General features: G+C 39.4%; 1 long non-coding RNA gene across 2 annotated transcripts in view; it reads right to left on the minus strand.

Moving 5' to 3' along the window:
* Positions 1–229: 229 nt before the first annotated feature.
* LOC147359214 (uncharacterized) overlaps positions 230–21,379 on the minus strand; it is a 132,080-nt gene continuing 110,930 nt past the window's right edge. The window contains exons 3-5 of one of the 2 annotated variants that reach the window (XR_015140636.1): positions 9,198–9,275; positions 2,453–2,639; positions 230–1,983 (exon numbers count right to left, since the gene is read on the minus strand). This is a non-coding gene — a long non-coding RNA (uncharacterized LOC147359214). The remainder of the gene's footprint in view (positions 1,984–2,452; positions 2,640–9,197; positions 9,276–21,379) is intronic. The other variant, XR_015140635.1, reaches the window with a different exon arrangement.

Consider the following 21,379-nt stretch of genomic DNA (forward strand, 5'->3'; position numbering starts at 1 on the left):
AGGGAAATACCCAACTCAGGCTCACTAAAAGACTTAAGACCTCATCATGGGGCCACAGGATACTTTCCCTCCCCCTAAACTTTACCCCAACATCACAGGGTTCCTGTGTCATATCAGGAGATTACTGCTAAAGAACTACAAACCTCAGATCCTATTTCAGAAGTCTCTGTGAAAACCCAAAAACTAAAGGGGAGACAAAAGCATGACACTAAAGGAACTTTATAGCTTCTGACAGCACAAATACAGTAAGCAGTAAACATTGTCTACTCTTACCCACATGAACATGAAGTATATAATGTCTTAATCAATATAGACATAGTTATAAACATGTATATTCAATTGTTATTTAAAATGAGTTTCTTACTGGGGACCACAGTGAAAAAAGCTGAAACCGTTTGGCATAAGGAGTCTCTTGATTGTTCTCTACAGAACCAAATAATACTAGTATCTATGCATTTATTCCCCATTCAAGTATAATAGTGTCTCACACTTCATGCAACAATAGCTCAGTGAAGACATGGACAAACTGGCACTTCTTAACTAGAACTAACTTTAGCTCTCGAAGTCAGGAAAAGTCCTGTGTCCTAGCAGTGCTTCTCTCTTAGCTACTTGTAATACCAAAAGATGCCAAAAAAGCTCTGCTACCCTCATCTTACTTGTGTTAGCCACACTTCCCAATTGCAACATTGTTGTCTGTGACACCAGCAGAGGTTTTCAAGTAAAATTAATGGCACACACATCTTTCCTTCAGTACTAAGCTGCTCAGTAATTTAGTCTTTTTAAGATACTACTGTGCTCTGTTTACTTCTTCCTGTATTTACACCTTTATTCTTGCTCTTTAGATCAGATCAGATCAATCGCTCAGTCGTGTCCGACTCTTTGTGACCCCATGAATTCTTGCTCTTAGAACTCACCTAAACAAATCTCACCCAATTGAAAGATCAAATTTCTCTTTGATCTGTAAGTCTCATGTGTCTATGAAACTGTCTTGGCCCTCCTTTTATTTATCTTTGTCTCCAAGAGTCCAAATAATTTATTTCCTGAACCATTATTTTTAACACAAAAATCACTTATCACCATCGGTTTATTACTTAACTATTTCATACATATGAATCTTGACATACTTGTTAAATTATAAGTTCCTGGAGTAGACAGTCATTTCTTTTATATGCCATCTCAGTTGATCAAAGATGGGTTTGCTCCATCTCATGCTGATAAGAATGCCCATCATTTGAAAGTTTTCAAATAGGACTTCTCTGGTGGTGCAGTGGATGGGAATCTGCCTGCCAATGCAGAGGACACAGGGTCGATCCCTAGTCCAGGAAGATTTCACGTACTGCAGAGAAGCTAAGCTCATGTACCACAACTACTAGGCCTGCGCTCTGGGGCCTGTGTGCCACATCTACTGAAGTCCATGTGCCCTAGAGCCACACACCACAACCACTCCTTCTGAATGCTGCAACTGCTGAAGCACGCTTGCCTAGAGCCTAGGTCCTGTGCTCCACAAGAGAAGCCACCCCAGTGAGAAGCCTGAGCACTGCAACCTGAGAGCAGCCCCCACTTGTGGCAACTAGAGAAAGCCCATGCAAAAGCAATGAAAACCCAGCACAGCCAAAAATAAATAAATAAAACAAAAAATTAAAAGTCTTCAAATAACAAATGCTGGATGGTGTGGAGAAAAGAGAATCCACTTACATTATTGTTGGGAATGTAAATTGTTGTAGTCACTATAGAAAACAATATGGAGCTTCCTTTAAAAACTAAAAACAGAGATGCCATATGATCTAACAATCTCACTCCTGGGCATATATCTGGAGAAAACCATAATTCAAAAGGATACATGTACCCCAATGTTTGTTGCAGCAATATTTACAACAGCCAAGACATAGAAGCAACCTAAATGCCCACTTGCTGGAGCGGTGAGCTGCGGAGAGGAGATACCCCACGTCCAAGGTCAGGAGCTGCGGCTGCGCTTCGCCGGACCTGCCGTAAGAAGATACCCCACATCCAAGGTCAGAGAAACCCCAGTAAGACGGTAGGCCCTGGAGCAGCTGTGAGGAGATACCCCTGTCCAAGGGCAAAGGAGAAGCCCCAGAAAGATGGTAGGAGGGGCGAATTTGCATTTAGAATCAAACCCCATTCCCTCCAGAGATGCTCAGAGGGCTCAAACAAACCTTGTGTGCACCAGGACCCAGGGACCCCACAGAGACAGAGACAGAACTGTGTTTGAGCATCTCCTGTGGGGGTATGGGTCAGCAGTGGCCTGACACAGGGACAGGGGCTCTGGGTACAGTAGACTTGATTATGGCATAAGCCCTCTTAGAGGAGGTCGCCATTAACCCCACCACAGAGCTGCCAGAACTTACACAGGACTGAGAAATAGATTCTTGGAGGGCACAAACAGAACCTTGCGTACCAGGAGAAAGGAGCAGTGACTCCACAAGAAACTGACCAGATTTGCCCGTGAGTGTCCAGGAGTCTCCCGCAGAGGTGCGGGTCGGTGGTGGCCTGCTGCAGAGTTGGGGGCACTGAGTGTAGCAGTACATGCATGGGATCTTTTGAAGGAGGTCACCATTATGTTCATTACCTCCACCATAGTTTGGCCCCAGGTAAATTGCAGGGAGGGAACACAGCTCCACCTATCAACAGAGAATTGGTTTAAAGATTTACTTAGCATGGCCCAATCAAAACAAGACCCAGCTTCCCCCTCAGTCAATCTCTCCCATCAGGAAGCTTCCATAAGCCTCTTATCCTTCTCCTTCAGAGTGCAGACAGACTGAAAACCACAATCATAGAAAACTAACCAATCTAGTCACATGCACCACAGCCGTGTCTAACTCAATGAAACTATGAGCCATGCTGTGTAGGGCCACTGGAGACGGATGGGTCATGGTGGAGAGTTCTGACTAAACGTGGTCCACTGGAGAAGGGAATGGCAAACCACTTCAGTATTCTTTCCTTGAGAGCCCCATGAACAGTATGAAAAGGCAAAAAGATAGGACACTGAAAGATGAACTTCCCAGGTTGGTAGGTGCCCAATATGCTACTGGAGATCAGTGGAGAAATAACTCCATAAAGAATGAAGAGACAGAGCCAGAGCACAAACAACCCCCAGTTGTGGATGTGACTGGTGATGGAAGGAAGGTCTGATGCTGTAAAGAGCAATATTGTATAGTAACCTGGAATGTTAGGTCCATGAATCAAGGAATTTGATTTGAATTCAATTTGCCATGAATCAAGGCAAATTGGAAGTGGTCAAACAGGAGATGGCAAAAATGAACATCGACATTTTAGGAATCAGCGAACTAAAATGGACTGGAATGTGTGAATTTAACTCAGATGACCATTATATCTATTATTGTGGGCAAGATCCCTTTAAAGAAATACAGCAGCCATCATAGTCATCAAAAGAGTCCAAAATGAGTACTTGGATGCAATCTCAAAAACAACAGAATGATCTTTGTTCATTTCCAAGGTAAACCATTGCATATCATGGTAATCCAAGTCTATGCCCTGACCAGTAACGCTGAAGAAGCTGAAGTTGAATGGTTCTGTAAAGACATACAAGATCTTTTAGAACTAACACCCCCAAAAGATATCTTTTTCATTATAGGGGACTGGAATGCAAAAGTAGGAAGTCAAGAAACACCTGGAGTAACAGGCAAATTTGGCCTTGGAGTACGGAATGAAGCAGGGCAAAAGCTAACAGAGTTTTGCTGAGAATGCACTGGTCATAGCAAACCCCCTCTTCCAACAACACAAGAGGAGACTCTTCACATGGACATCACCAGATGATCAACACTGAAATCAGATTGATTATATTGTTTGCAGTCAAAGATGGAGAAGCTCTATATAGTCAGGAAAAACAAGACCAGAATCTGGCTGTGGCTCAGATCATGAACTCTTTATTGTCAAATTCAGACTTAAATTGAAGAAAGTAGGGAAAACCATTCAACCATTCGGGTATCAACTAATCAAATCCCTTACGATTATACAGTGGAAGTGAGATACAGATTTAAAGAATTAGTTATTATGGAAAGAGTATCTGATGAACTATGGACAGAGGTTTGTGACATTGCACAGGAGACAAGGATCAAGACCATCCCCATGGAAAAGAAATGCAAAAAAGCAAAATGGCTGTCTGAGGAGGCCTTATAAATAGCTGTGAAATGAAGAGAAGCGAAAAGCAAAGGAGAAAAGGAAAGATATAAGCATCTGAATGCAGAGTTTCAAAGAATAGCAAGGAGAGATAAGAAAGCCTTCCTCAGTGATCAATGCAAAGAAATAGAAGAAAACAACAGAATGGGAAAAAACTAGAGATCTCCTCAAGAAAATTAGAGATACCAAAGGAACATTTCATGCAAAGATGGGCTCGATAAAGGACAGAAATTGTATGGACCTAACAGAAGCAGAAGATATTAAGAAGAGGTGGCAAGAATACACAGAAGTACTATACAAAAAAGATCTTCATGACCGTGATAATCATGATGGTATGATAACTCACCTAAAGCCAGACACCCTGGAATGTGAAGTCAAGTGGGCCTTAGGAAGCATCATTACAAACAAAATTAGTGGAGGTGATGGAATTCCAGTTGAGCCTTTTCAAATCCTAACAGATGATGCTGTGAAAGTGCTGCACTCAATATGCCAGCAAATTTGGAAAACTCAGCAGTGGCCACAGGACTGGAAAAGGTCAGTTTTCATTCCAATCCCAAAGAAAGGCAATGCCAAAGAATGCTCAAACTACCACACAATTGCACTCACCTCACACACTAGTCAAGTAATGCTCAAACTTCTTCAAGCCAGGCTTCAACAATACGTGAACCCTGAACTACCAGAAGTTCAAGCTGGGTTTAGAACAGGCAGAGGAACAAGAGATCAAATTTGCAATATCTGCTGGAACATTAAAAAAGCAAGAGAGTTCCAGAAAAATATCCATTTCTGCTTTATTAACTATGCCAAAGCCTTTGACTGTGTGGATCATAATACACTGTGGAAAATTCTGAAAGAGATGGGAATACTAGACCACCTGACCTGCCTCTTGAGAAATCTGTATGCAGGTCAGGAAGCAACAGTTAGAACTGGACATGGAACAACAGACTGGTTCCAAATAGGAAAAGGAGTATGTCAAAGCTGTACATTGTCACCCTGATTATTTAACTTCTATGCAGAGTACATCATGAGAAACGCTGGGCTGGAAGAAGCACAAGCTGGAATCAAGATTGCCAGGAGAAATATCAATAACCTCAGATATTCAGATGACACCACTCTTATGGCAGAAAGTGAAGAGGAACTAAAGAACCTCTTGATGAAAGTGAAAGGGAAGAGTGAAAAAGTTGGCTTAAAGCTCAACATTCAGAAAATTAAGATCTCAGCATCTGGTCCCATCACTTCATGGCAATTAGATGGGGAAACAGTGGAAAAAGTGGCAGGTTTATTCTTTTATGGCCTCCAAAATCACTGCAGATGGTGACTGTAGCCATGAAAATAAAAGACGCTTACTCCTTTGAAGGAAAGTTATGGCCAACCTAGACAGCATATTAAAAAGGTGAGACATTACTTTAGCAACAAAGGTCTGTCTAGTCAAGGCTATGGTTTTTCCAGTAGTCATGTATGGATGTGAGTGTTGGACTATAAAGAAACCTGAGCGCCAAAGAATTGATACTTTTGAACTGGGGCATTGGAGAAGACTCTTGAGAATCTTTTGGACTGCAAGGAGATCCAAGCAGTCAATCCTAAAGGAAATCAGTCCTGAATATTAATTGAAAGGACTGATGTTGAAGCTGAAACTCCAGTACTTTGTCCACTTGATGCGAAGAGCTGACTCATTTGAAAAGACCCCAATGCTGGGAAAGATTGAAGGCGAGAGAAGGGGACGACAGAGGATGAGATCGTTGGATGGCATCACTGACTCAATGGACATGAATTTGATTAAACTGCAGGAGCTGATGATGGATAGGGAGGCCTGGTGTGCTGCAGTTCATGGGGTTGCAAATGTTGGACACAACACGAATGAGCGACTGAACTGAACTAAAATGTCCACTGACAGATGAATGGATAAAGAACATGTGGTACAGATACAGAATGAAATATTACTCAACCATAAAAAAGAATGAAATAATTTCAATTGCAGCAACTTGGATGGACCTAGAGATTATCAGACCAAGTGATGTAAGTCAGATACTGTATGATATCATTTATATATTGAGTCTAAAATATGCCACAAATGGACCTATTTACAAAACAGAAACAGACATAGAAAACAAATTTATGGTTACCAAAGGGGAAAGAGGTGGGGGAGAGATACATTAGGAGTATGAGATTAACAGATACAAACTGCTGCTGCTGCTGCTGCTGCTAAGTCGCTTCAGTCGTGTCCGACTCTGTGCGACCCCAGAGATGGCAGCCCACCAGGCTTCCCTGTCCCTGGGATTCTCCAGGCAAGAACACTGGAGTGGGTTGCCATTTCCTTCTCCAATGCATGAAAGTGAAAAGTGAAAGTGAAGTCGCTCAGTCGTGTCTGACTCTAGCAACCCCATGGACTGTAGCCCACCAGGCTCCTCCGTCCATGGGATTTTCCAGGCAAAAGTACTGGAGTGGGATGCCATTGCCTTCTCCGGGATACAAACTACTATAGATAAAATAGATAAAAAGCAAGATCCTGCTATATAGCATAGGGAACTATATTCAATATCCTATAATAAACCATAATGGAAAGAGAATATTAAAAATATATATATATAACTGAATCACTTTGCTATACACCAGGAACTAACTCTACTTCAACTAAAAAAATAGAGAGATTGGCATGCAGCAGGTACTCAAATATTTTTTCAGTGAATGGATTCATGAGTGACTCAATACACCAATTCTCCTTTAAGAAAGATAGTTGTGGGTATATATAGATATATATCTTCATTTATGTTATTTTTATGAATACAATGTTATTAAAAATTTTTTTTAATTTATTTTAATTGGAGGCTAATTACTTTACAATATTGTATTGGTTTTGCCATGCATCAACATGAAACCGCCATGGGTGTACACATGTTCCCAATCCTGAACCCCCCTCCCACCTCCCTCCCCGTACCATCCCTCTGGTTCATCCCAGTGCACCAGCCCCAAGCTTCCTGTATCTTGCATCGAACCTGGACTGGCGATTCATTTCTTATATGATATTATACATGTTTCAATGCCATTCTCCCAAATCACCCCCTCTTCCCTCTCCCACAGAGTCCAAAAGACTGTTCTATACATCTGTGTCTCTTTCGCTGTCTCGCATACAGGGTTATTGTTACCATCTTTCTAAATTCCATATATATGCATTAGTTATTCTAAAGTTCAGAAAACTAGAAATCCATGATATGAGACCTGTTCTTGTAAAAATGTCTTTCTAGAGTTTAAAAATTATACTGATGATGCTAACCCTCACAATCGCAAGGATATTTAAAAAGATGAATAAGGGGGTTAGTCAGCCCTCTAGTCAGATGACAGACCTTTTTAAGTAAGCCTATTTAGATACTTCCTCCTGCATGTGGAGCTTCTAATTAAGTTATGAACTCATAATTCCCTGGGGTTTTGCTACAACATTCATCAATTCAGCTTTCTCAGTCACACATAAATGCCATTCAAAACATACTTCTAAGTAAAACTCCCTTGTCATTTTTGTTTTTCCATCTAAAAAGTATTCTCTACTATAGGATGATGAAAATTCAAAGAATAAAAAATATATAATTGAGTTGTATTCCAGGTATAAAGAGCTGGGAAGATCCCCTGGAGAAGGAAATGGCAACCCATTTCAGTATTCTTACCTGGGAAATCCCATGGATAGAGGAACCTGGCAAGCTACAGTCCATGGGGCCACAAGAGTCAGACATGTCTTAGCAACTAAACCATTCTGTACCACCAGGTACAGAATCTCATTCCTCAAGTTGACATGTGTATATAACATTAGACAATCAATGTTTCAAACATTCAACATAGGTATTTCCTTTTTTAAATCTGCAAGTTCTTCCTTAAGTATCAACATCTTTGGAAACACTGATCTATCTTCTAATCTATACTGAAATTTCTTTTGGATTTTTTGGGTCTATAAATACTTATTGATTAATTTTTTAAAAGGAAAATACCTGAAAAACCTATTAAAACTCCCCTCTTGGTCTCTCAATCTAGGGTCACTATTTTGACTTAAAAAGTACTGTCCAAGTAGCAAATAACAAAGCAACTTAACTGGTATCTCTTAGTTCCACCTACAAATAATTCCGATTGAGTTCATGTATCTATGTACATTCAGACTCTTAACATGGTTTTCCTATATAAACCAAGCACTTTTATAGACAATATAATTCTTCCTTATTTTCAGCAACAAAATTTGTTAGCCAGTTTTTGCTATAACAAACAATCCCAGTAACTCTGTGGGTTATAACAAATGTGTATTGATTGTCTAAGTTCATGAGGGTGGAGGCTCTGCCGAGTTTGGTTGAGCTAAACCTTGGCTCCATGAAAAGTATCTTTTCAAAGGAGTAAGCTAGTATCTTGGACATGCTATTATTATTTTGGAGGGAAACATCAGAACTGGGTACCAAACCATGCACAAGGTATGGCACATTTGCAAGCACATTTAAAACTTCTACTGAGGCAATTTATTTGCCAAAGAAAAGTAATATCACACAGGCTAAAGTCAGTGGAAAGGAAAATAGACTGTCTCACAGAGAAGCATGGCAAGGGTATGGAGGGAATAAATATTTGTGAAATAATGTAACCTATCACAGCCTGCTCTCATATTCACTTCCTTCCCGGTAAACAATATGTAATCACCAGATCTTAAAGATACTCCAAGGTCTGATCTAAACTCTAGCTTGAAATTCAGGATCTTGAGTTTATATCATGCCCAAATGTAGCTCTATTGAGCCAAGTCCTATGAAATAAAATACTTGTTATTTGTACCTACCTGTGATAAAATGCATACCTTCACACCCATAATAAACTAGTGTAACCACAACAAATGCTCTCATTTAGAAAGAGGGAAAAAGGGGGGAACCCAGAAATCACTGGTTCACAGAAGTTCTGAAATCCCATGAAGGAATTGTTACAAGGTCTACTAATCTCTGTGTAAGGAACTTTGCTTAATCAATCTTTGGTTTTGTTTCCTAGGAGTAGCTTCACAGTCTATTGTACTTCTTGACTCTTGACTTCACCTTCTGAGGAGTTCTTCCTTTTCCAATATCCTCTTTAGGAGAAATGTCCATCTTTGACTGCCAAATAGCTTCTTCCTCCTGTCAAAAAAGTTGAGAGCTCAAGGGTAGTTTTATTGCTCAAACAATCACAAACTCTTTGAATTCAGGCTGGTAGTAGTAATTTTGGCATACTACAAATTAAAAAACAAAACATTGGTTTTTTTTATATCTTTGTTTCCTATTAGTGCTTCCTGCCAACAGCCAGATTCATAATTAGAAGACATTCTTTTAGGCTTAATTACAGATAATTTGTACTTTTTAGGCTTCCATTAAGCCAATCTGTGGTTTCTTTACCAGGAGCCATTCTGTACAAGTGAAATGACTTACTGGGGATTATTTTAAAGGAATCAGAGGTCTTAACAAATAATGTGGTGACAACAGTCTTGATTTGGTCTTTGCTCCCCAGCCTGAATCACCACAATCATCATCATCATATTATTATTAACTGGGCTTACTTTTACTTAATAGGATGAAAATATTAACTTTTCATATTCATGAAGCATGACAAAAACTCTTTATAGGCACTTTATCATATTGCTTTTTGAAGACTGTTCTTATCTTCTATCTTTAAAATAGGCTTCTCCAGGATAATAGATAATATAAATTGCTCATTTTCCTATTTATCCACTTAAAAATCTCTTTGATGGTATACTGAAAATCACCTACTATCTTGAAAATACATGTTACTATATGAAAATATGGTAATTTCATATTCAGCATTTGCTCAACTTGCTAAATTGCTAATGTGCTTTAATTCACCACAAATAATTTAAATTATTCCATGTAATAGAATGTACACAGAATTAGAAAATGACTATCCATGCCCTTGACTTGGTCTTTGCATTGAGTCTTTGTCTTAATCTGCAAATGATTTATTGGCTGGAGATGAGAAACAGTAATATCTTTCAACTCTGCCTCTGGATTTCTGCATCCTTCTTTTTCCTTCCATTCTCATTTGAAAAAATTCCAATTATTTTCTGAGTTTATTCTTCCTTACAAAGCCTAATAAGCAATTCTGGCTACCAACATTCTGTCTTGAAAATTCTTTGAAAGTTTAAAGGTATATTTTCTGACTTTCAAGTTATCACAGGTAGCAGTATTACCAAAACTTTCATTGTTGCATAGAATAGGTCATTTTTCCAGCCTCCTTTAACATCAGGGGCTTTAACATAACAGGCACAGTACAAATAACCTCATATTTGAGTTTATTCAGTTCAGTTCAGTTCAGTCACTCAGTTGTGCCCGACTCTTTGTGACCCCATGAACTGTACCACGCCAGGCCTCCCTGTCTATCACCAACTCCCAGAGTCCACCCAAACCCATATCCATTGAGTTGGTGATGCCATCCAGCTATCTCATCTTCTGTTGTCCACTTCTCCTCCTGCCCTCAATCTTTCCCAGCATCAGGGTCTTTTCAAATGAGTCAAGTCTTTGCATCAGGTGGCCGAAGTATTGGAGTTTCAGCTTCAACATCAGTCCTACCAATGAACAACCGGGACTGATCTTTAGGATGGACTGGTTGGATCACCTTGCAGTCCAAGGGACTCTCAAGAGTCTTCTCCAACACGACAGTTCAAAAGCATCGATTCTTTGGTGCTCAGCTTTCTTTATAGTCCAACTCTTGCATCCATACATGACCACTGGAAAAACCATAGTCTTGACTAGACGGACCTTTGTTGACAAAGTAATGTCTCTACTTTTCAATATGCTGTCTAGGTTGGATATAACTTTCCTTCCAAGAAGTAAGCGTCTTTTAATTTCATGGCTGAAATCACCATCTGCAGTGATTTTGGAGCCCAGAAAAATAAAGTCAGCCATTGTTTCCACTATTTCCCCATCTATTTGCCATGAAGTGATGGGACCAGATGCCATGATCTTCGTTTTCTGAATGTTGAGCTTTAAGCCAACTTTTTCACTCTCCTCTTTCACTTTCATCAGGAGGCTCTTCAGTTCCTCTTCACTTTCTGCCATAAGGGTGGTGTCATCTGCATATCTGAGGTTATTGATATTTCTCCTGGCAATCTTGATTCCAGCTTGTGCTTCTTCCAGCCCAGTGTTTCTCACAATGTACTCTGCATATAAGTTTAACCAGGGTGACAATATACAGCCTTGACGTACTCCTTTTCCTATTTGGAACCAGTCTGTTTTTCCATGTCCAGTTCTGACTGTTGCTTCTTGACCTGCATACAGGTTTCTCAAGAGGCAAGTCAGATGGTCTAGTATTCCCATCTCTTTCGGAATTTTCCAGTGTATTGTGATCCATACAGTCAAAGGCTTTAGCATAGTCAATAAAACAGAAATAGATGTTTTTCTGGAACTCTCTTCCTTTTTCCATGATCCAGAGGATGTTGGTAATTTGATCTCTGGTTCCTCTGCCTTTTCCAAAACCAGCTTGAATATCTGGAAGTTCACGGTTCACGTATTGCTGAAGCCTGGCTTGGAGAATTTTGAGCATTACTTTACTAGTGTGTGAGATGAATGCAATTGTGCAGTAGTTTGAGCATTCTTTGGCATTGCCTTTCTTTGGGATTGGGATGAAAACTGACCTTTACCAGTCCTGTGGCCACTGCTGAGTTTTCCAAATTTGCTGGCATATTGAGTGCAGCAGTTTCACAGCATCATCTTTCAGGATTTGAAATAGCTCAACTGGAATTCCATCACCTCCACTAGCTTTGAGTTTATTGTTGTTGTTGTTATAGTAATGTTATGCTTCTAGGTATAAACTTATTAATCAATTTTTGTTGATTATTTGTGGTGACAAATAACCCCAATTCTGGCAACTTGCAACAACAGTGACATATCATTCATATTACTGGGTTCTGCTGGGCTCTTTTCGGGCAGCTTTCATTGCTGTGAGTTCTCTCTTTGAATCAAGTCTGAGGAGGAGCCACTGTCTGAAAGATGTCTTTCTGACAATGGACGGCAGGAATAAGAGTGTCAACCACACAAGTGCATTTAAAGTTTCTGTCCAGATGTGTTATATCTGCTCACATGCCATTGATTAAAGCAAACCACACAGCCCAAAGTTAACAAAGGCTAATGGGTGAGGGGAACAAATGCTGACCATAGGGCAGGAAGGAAAAGAATAAAAAAAAAAAAATCTACTTCAGGAAATATTTACTACACAATGAACTGTGTTCCTTGCAAGTGCTAAAGATATTCTATAAATAAAGTAGTGTCTCTGATCTCAGATAACTCAGTCTAGTGGAGAATTCTGCAAGTAAAGAGGCAATCAAAATGTAATGTGAGAAGTGTATAGGGATTCATGTCACTTAGCCTAGAATTAAGGCATTAGGGAAGAAATGGTAACTGAACCAACACCTGGATGATGAACAGGAGTTAGATGGTGAAAGGAGTTGAGGAGCAGTGGACAGGGAGAGAGTTCTCAGCAGCTCAGGATGAGCAAAGCCTGAGGCCACAAGGAAACATAGAGAACCAAAAATATGTGAGTATGGTTTGAGGACAGAGATCAGTCCTCAAATACACAAAACAATGGCTGAATACTTCATATTAAAAACATTAATGCTGGCTTTAAAGCTGTGGAGTCACAAGTCCCAAAAACAATTTCACATTAGTATACTGTTATTCACTGAAAAAAAAAAAAAAAAATCCCTGTGCCTTTCAGAGGTGGAAAAACCCAGAGAGCATGGGCATTTATACTTAAACCAAGCCAGGATGAAATGCAGAAATAATAGGATTAAACTGTTTTGTGGCCTGGCACTTTTCTCCAGCATGCTTTGTGGGAGAAATCCTCAGTGCTGAAATACAGTGAATGCTGTTAATGTGGTAATTATTTTATTATCAAGGGCAACTACTGGCAAGAAAAGAATTGCCTTGAGGTTTATAGTCTATGCCGCTGATCAGAAAATACAATTGCTTCTGTCAATTAACTACTTTAACCAGGTTTTAGAAAAACAGAAATGAAAATGCAGTTTTAATCCATCACGTTTCAAGGGCGCGGCTTTGAGTTTGGTCTAAGCAGTGTGAAGGAATCTGAAGAGGATCCCTTCACAGCGACTGCTCTGAGGAAGAGTCCAGCAAGCTCACAACATGGAGAGGCTCTCCTGTCCTTTTAAAATGGGCAGCTGGAGAATGTTAACATGCTGATGACAAGCATATACAAAAAATAACACTTCTGGCTCAGTTTGTACTCAATGTGCATGTATTTTAAAAGGAGGAATCTTTTAAGTGTCAGCCATAAACTGCTTTCAAAACAAGTTCTGGTAAGGGATGCCTTTGCAAAGCAGTCCAGGAAATGGACACTTTAAATATTCACCTTTAAGAGACTCTTTGCACTTCCCTTAAGCACCTGTGTAGTTCTGCGGCCCTAAATCTGTAAGGACCAGTCATAAGAAGAAAAGTCAGAGTGAAAACAAAAATCCAGAATCATCAAATATGAGATCAAATGATGATACAGTATCATAAAAAGATACATGATCTTTTTATCACCAAAATCCTGAACACATGATAATGTATTTGTATCAACTCCAACCATTGATTGTCATGTTGCTGTTGAGTTTACACCTGTGATCTTGTCACAGGCAAAAGTACTGAGAAGGCAAAGTATGCCTGTGTTGTCTTCCATTCCCCCAGGATCTCACTTTTGCTACAAAACGATCTCCTTTTCTCCACTCTAGTGTCTGTAACTGCCCTTCCTGGCTGCTTAACCAAGCCCTGGACACTGTGCTAATCAAGTATGTACGTAATATAACAATAGTGGTAACCTTGTTTCTTTCATCTTAGAGATAAGAAAACTGAGGTACCCCAAACGTTAATAATTTTCTCAAGCTCATAAAGATAGTAAAATGGTAGAGGTAAGATTCAAACCAGATCTCTCTGACTATAAGCACATTCATAATTCCAACCACAACACTGCCATCTGCGTTTGGACTGGTTTCTTCCACACTGGAAGGCGTGGCTGAGGGAAGGAAGCAAACTAATCCTAACATGTGAATAACTACAGCCCATCCTCCTTACCCACACTCCCACATCATTTATCTTTTTTTCACTTTGAAAAGTGAACTTTATCATTCAAGTTGACTGAATATTCAACTGGATTGATTTAATGCATGATAATAAAAGGAAAATGAAATATTTTAGACAAACTGAGGAAGTATTTGGAAATAGGAAAGAGGAGCAGGAGCCATTCAGGTGTGATTTGAGTCATTCCGTTTAGTTGGCAGTGGAATCCCTTGGCTGATGATTTCTTTTGAAGCAGGTCTAATATTACAGACTCATAATCAAGTCAGCTTTGCTCACCTCTTTGGATAAAATATTTACCATAATTTAATGCTTCAACTAAAAAGAAAAGATTGAAGAAAATCAGTGAGGTCTATTGATGGTAGACAGCTGAATGCAGATGTTTATTTCCCTGTTTGAGCGCTCAGGTACTGGTAATTGAGGCTAGTAGACTGATCCAGTTTACCAGAATTTTAAGTCTCTGGTACAAATGCAAGCTTTCCATTTGTCCTCATTTACAATTTATTTATTTACCAGGCAACTTCTTTTTCTCCTTTGGCTTTTCACTGCTTTCCGTGTGGCACTAGTGGTAAAGAACTTGCCTGATAATGCAGAAGACATAAGAGACATGGGTTCGATCCCTAGGTTGGGAAGATGTCTTGGAGTAGGAAATGCCAATCCACTCCAGTATTCCTGCCTGGAAAATCCCATTTTCCAGGTCATGGAGTCTGGCGGGCTACAGCACATGGGGTCATAAAGAGCTGGACACGACTGAGCATCTGAGCACACACACACATCTGTGAACTCTTTTCCCATATCTTTCCCATCTTCATTTACTTACAGGTTTAATCTCCCCTTCTTTTGTGTTCCCTAAGCACTTATTATCTTTCTCTATGTGACAGCTCCTACACAACAGATTGTAATTTTTTTTACATGTTAAGCTTTTTTCACTTTAAGAATTTCTGAGGGGCTGCCCTGATGGCCCAGACAGTAAAGAATCTGCATGTACTGAGGGAGACCCAAGTTTGATTCCTGGGATCGGGAAGATCTTCTGGAGAAGAAAATGGCAACCCGCTCTGGCATTCTTTCCTGGAGAATCCCAGGGACCGAAGTTTCAGTTCATGGCATTGCAAAGGGTTGGAACGACTGAGTGACTAACACACACACACGCTGACTTATATTTGTTGTTGCTGTTGTTGTTGTTTCTGGAAGCACTGTGCAGCACAAAGGATCCTAGTTCCCTGATCTGGGACCCACCCCTTGCCCCCTGCAGTGGGAGCGCTGAGTTTTAACCACTGTACAAATGGGGAAGCCCCTAGATTTTTAGTGAGAGCGTCTAAATAAACACATATTTTCTGTATCTGTATTTCATATTTGAAAAATGCCAGTCACTGGATCAATGTAACCAAAGAGTGTTTCTGCAGAAGTTTAAACTTTATCTATATAGAACTGGTTCTTCTAATTCATTCCTCTTCCTCTTTTTATTTGCTCGCTAACTCTTCCTTTCTCTTGCACTCATTCTCTCTTTTGCCTTCCCTTTTTCGCCTTTTTTGCCCTCTTTATTTCTCTAGCTCTATACCTGCTTTTCATCACTATTTGTCTCTGATTAGCTTCATCCCACAACAGACTCCTCATTGTATCAGGGAAGACGGGCCACTGGTGCCAGGTTCAAAATTTCCAAGCTTAGCAACCTTACCAGAAAGTGAACATGTTTCTTCTGGCGTTTAAAATAGTATCATCCTGCTTTGGTTTATTTTATCTTACCTTCTGATGGTAATATTCTCATATGAGGGTAAGTCAGAAGGGTACACCTCAGATATCTAGAACTTGACCTACTACCTTCTTTGGTGTATAGCTAGGTTTTTACTGTGATAATGCTGTGTAACAAACAACCCCCCAAATCTCAGCTTCAGTCTTAGGAAGATTCTCCTCAGTTGTTCCAAAATTTTCTTCAGCATTTATCAGGCTGTATGGTTCTTCATTAATGTAATGCATTTGTCATATTCCCTCAACCTTTGATTTAAAGTCTTAGGCTTCATTCTAGTTGCACTAAATTATTAATTAGATGTTACTACTCTGAACCCATTATGGACCCAGATAATGCTAATTAGTTTAGGCCTGAGCTGTTCATGGAGATACTCCTCTGAAGCACATGAGCTGCTTAGAGGTGATGGTGATTATCTAAAATACAGTCAGGGTGCTAGAACCAAAATAAAGTGATAAAAATCTGCCACAATCAGCAGATGTTCAAAACAGAATATCTGCCTAAATTTTAGATTTCTTATTTAAGTTCAAGTTTGTGGTTTAGTCTACTTTGATCTTTGAAAGAAGGATTAGGCAACAGCCATGATCTGAACTATTAGCAGATACCACCTTAAAGACTAAACTGAGAAAATTCCCAGAATAAAGAAGGAAAGATGAAGAAGAGACACTTTGTAAAAGGTGACAGTTTTCTTCCACTACCTGATCTGCTGACAAACATCAGCTACTTAAGTTTAAACTTTTTCCTCCCTTGTAAAGAATATGAGACATTTTGAATTGGAAACATCTGCTGGTACATCAGTCATTGTTCTAGTTCTAGGGGAGAAAAATAGTAAAATGTTAGTCATGATAGTGGAGGAAGAGCTACCCAGAAAATATTTTCTTGATTAAAAATATTGAAAAATATATGTAAGAACTGAAGAAGGACAAATGTTAAATAATATATGAATTCTGAAAAAAATTCCTTACATCTGAAATTTCTGATGCATGATACATACTTTAGGATGATTAAGAAACAATTTTTGTAATTCTGAGGACAAGATCATTACTACTTTTGGGTCATACCTATAGACTGGGTCTTTGATTTAATGTTTGTTAAACGACTGCTATGGTATATCAATGAAGGATTTCCCATATAGAATTCACTGTACTTATAAATGTCCTATCTTAACCTTGTAAAATAATTGTCTGTAAGATGGCTTTGAACTTCTCTGAAGATTTAGAGGGTTCTTCATAACTCCACCTGAAGCTATTCCCCTGGGGATGACCCACAACTGTAGGCTTATTTATGTTCTCGAGATGAAGTGAAGTAATGTATGAGATGTGATTGAAATAGTCCTGGATACGTGAAAAGTGCTCAATAAACTGCACGACAAATTACCTTTCTTATTACTGCTGTTATTATTTGAATTATTATTGCTTATATTATTTGAATCATTTTTCTGTAAGAGCACATTCTGTGTGCAAGTTGCTGCTCTAAGGATTTGATGATAGGAAAGTCTACCCCCACTTGTGCTGATCTCAAAGGATAAGTGAAGGCAGCAGCTGGTTTCTAACATCTCTGCTTTGACAGCTCTCAGAGCCACCAGAGCCTCACATGCAATTGGGCCTATTGGTAGCTGCTGGAGTAAGAGTGCTTGAACATCTTCAGAATGCCAATATTTTTTCAGGGAATAGTAACCATGTGTCTCAAAGTGAAAATTAAATCCAAACTTCCTTCATCATCAAACACTTGCTATTCCTCTTTGAAAACTTGGTGAATCTGGTGTTCATGAAAACATGGGTGAGTGAAGATCAGTGTGAAAGGCCAAGCAACACGTCTTCTTCCTCATCTTTGGCTCTTCATTATCATGGCCCTAATAATTTCTTTCTTTTTTTTAATATTTTTTTTATTTTTTAACTTTACAATATTGTATTGGTTTTGCCATATATCAAAATGAATCCGCCACAGGTATACATGTGTTCCTCATCCTGAACCCTCCTCCCTCCTCCCTCCCCATACCATCCCTCTGGGTCGTCCCAGTGCACCAGCTCCAAGCATCCAGTACCGTGCATCGAACCTGGACTGGTGACTCATTTCATATATGATATTATACATGTTTCAATGCCATTCTCCCAAATCATCCCACCCTCGCCCTCTCCCACAGAGTCCAAAAGACTGTTCTATACATCTGTGTCTCTTTTGCTGTCTCGTATACAGGGTTATTGTTACCATCTTTCTAAATTCCATATATATGCGTTAGTATACTGTATTGGTGTTTTTCCTTCTGGCTTACTTCACTCTGTATAATAGGCTCCAGTTTCATCTACCTCATTAGAACTGATTCAAATGTATTCTTTTTAATGGCTGAGTAATACTCCATTGTGTATATGTACCATAGCTTTCTTATCCATTCATCTGCTGATGGGCATCTAGGTTGCTTCCATGTCCTGGCTATTATAAACAGTGCTGCGATGAACATTGGGGTACATGTGTCTCTTTCAATTCTGGTTTCCTTAGTGTGTATGCCCAGCAGTGGGATTGCTGGGTCATAAGGCAGTTCTATTTCCAGTTTTTTAAGGAATCTCCACACTGTTCTCCATAGTGGCTGTACTATGCCACTATGTAGTTTGCATTAATAATTTCTCAACAGAAGAAAAGCAAGCATGAAGCAAACAAGATCATAGAAATGATACTAAGTAATGAGTCATCCCATAGATAACAACTGAAAAAAAGCTAGTTTGATGCAATAAAGCTTGTACTGACAATTAAATACTGGTCATTAAAAGGTAATTTAGAAGTTTGCAATTACTACATTTTTACACCTCAACTTATTTGAAGAAAAGTTTTATGATATGTTTTAACTGCATTATTTATAAAGAGCAAGGGCTATGCCACAAAATAATTAGTATTCTTGAATTCTTTGAGGTTTTTATTTTAAAATATGGGTAGATAATTTTTTGAAGATTATTTTCAAAATATAAATGGAAAAAGAAACACATATTTTAATACTTATGTATATTTAGTAGTAGTAGTGGAAATTGCTCTGTTGTGTCCCACTCTGTGACCCCATGGACTGTAGCCCACCAGGCTTCTTGGTCCATGGGATTCTCTAGGCAAGAATACTGGAGTGGATAGCCATTGCCTTCTCCAGGGAATCTTCCAGACCTAGGGATCAAATCTGGGTCTCCTTCATTGCAGGCAGATTCTTTACCATCTGAGTCACCAGGGAAGCCCTTATGTATATTTACAGAAATACAAATCAAGATAGGATTTAATTTTTTTATACTTCAGATTAGATCAGGGTTGAATAGCAGAATATGTGGAGATAAGTAGTCAAGTATTTTGAAGGGAAAACCATCAGGATTTGTAGATGGATTGGATGTGGCAAGAAAAGGAAAAAGAGAAGTCAAGGATAACTCTTGATGTTTTTAGTTTAAGTATCTAGAAGGATGAATTTACCATGGATTCAAATGGGAAAAACCATGGAACGAACCAGTATGGCGTGGAAGAAGAGGTGTTTGCTTGGGTATATGAGCTGTTTGAAGTTTGATTCTACTATCTTAAGCAGTTTGATTATTTTCTCACAAACTTATTTTGATTAAGTCTCTCAGTTTCCAGGGTATAATATTCCTCAACTCAAACACAAAGAAGAGATTTTGCTCTTAATTAATAATTTGGCTTTTATAAGTTCAAGTTGGCTTCCCAGGTGGCTCAGTGGTAAAGAATCCTGCCAATGCAGGCGATGTGAGTTTGATTCCTAGGTCAGGAAGATCCCCTGGAGAAGGAAATGGGAATCCACTCCAGTATTCTTGCCTTGGAAATCCCATGGACAGAGGAGCCTGGTGGAATGGTCCATGGGGGTCACAAAAGAATCAGACACAACTTAGCGATTAAGCAATAACTTTCAACAGTACATGGAATACTTTGAAATTATCTACTATTTTGAAAAATGAAAATGTAAGTATCAACATACTGTTTAGTAGTTACTTATTGTTGTTATCATTCTATGTTGAACACTGTGCTAACTGCTTTACAAATGTCATCCAGTCCCCACAAACACTATTATTTCCTCCTATTTTCCAGACAAGAACAATTGAGAATTTAAAAGGGCCTGGGGACACAGTCTGTACTCATAACAGTTAGTGGGATTGTGTGTGTGTTCTCAGTCACTTCAATCATCTCCAAATCTTTGCAACCCAGTGGTGTCTATGGGATTCTCCAGGGAAGAATTCTGGAGTGGTTTGCCTCCCCTCCTCCAGGGGATCTTCCTGATTCTGGGATAGAACCCATGTCTCTTAGGTCTCCTGCATTGGTAGGCAGGTTCTTTACCACTAGCACCATCTGGGAAGCCCAGCTTGTGAGACTGGTTTGATGCTATGCTAAAGGAATTATATTTTATGTATTTGTTTCTTTTGGAAAAAAGGTAATGTTGATTTTTATGTATATATTCATAAAAATTTCTAGTTTTTCTTCATCTTGTACCTTTTGTTAGCATATTTTAATTCAGGTTCATACTAAATAGAAGTAAATATTTAATTAAGCATACCTAATGCAAGAGGGCATCAGAGGGCAGACACACTGAAACCATAATCACAGAAAACTAGTCAATCTAGTCACACTAGGACTGCAGCCTTGTCTAACTCAATGAAACTAAGCCATGCCTGTGGGGCTACCAAAGACGGGAGGGTCATGGTAGAGAGGTCTGACAGAATGAGGTCCACTGGAGAAGGGAATGGCAAGCCACTTCAGTATTCTTGCCTTGAGAACCCCATGAACAGTATGAAAAGGCAAAATGATAGGACACTGAAGAGGAACTCCTCAGGTCAGTAGGTGCCCAATATGCTATTGGAGATCAGTACAGAAATAACTCCAGAAAGAATGAAGGGATGGAGCCACAGCAAAAACAATACCCAGTTGTGGATGTGACTGGTGATAGAAGCGAGGTCCAGTGCTGTAAACAGCAATATTGCATAGGAACCTGGAATTTTAGGTCCATGAATCAAGGCAAATTGGAAGTGGTCAAACAGGAAATGGCAAGAGTGAACATCGACATTCTAGGAATCAGCGAACTAAAATGGACTGGAATGGGTGAATTTAACTCAGATGACCATTATATCTACTACTGTGGGCAGGAATCCCTTAGAAGAAATGGAGTACCCATATGGTCAACAAAAGAGTCCGAAATGCAGTACTTGGATGCAATCTCAAAAATGACAGAATGATCTCTGTTCGTTTCCAAGGCAAACCATTCAGTATCACAGTAATCCAAGTCTATGCCCCAACCAGTAACGCTAAAGAAGCTGAAGTTGAACGGATCGATGAAGACCTACATGACCTTTCAGAACTAACACCCAAAAAAGATGTCCTTTTCATTATAGGGGACTGGAATGCAAAAGTAGGAAGTCAAGAAACTCCTCGAGTAACAGGCAAATTTGGCCTT

Source organism: Bos grunniens, chromosome 14, assembly GCF_055505025.1.
Source record: "Bos grunniens cultivar Pamir isolate PY7600 chromosome 14, Bosgru_T2T1.0, whole genome shotgun sequence".
NCBI classification, from domain to species: domain Eukaryota; kingdom Metazoa; phylum Chordata; class Mammalia; order Artiodactyla; family Bovidae; genus Bos; species Bos grunniens.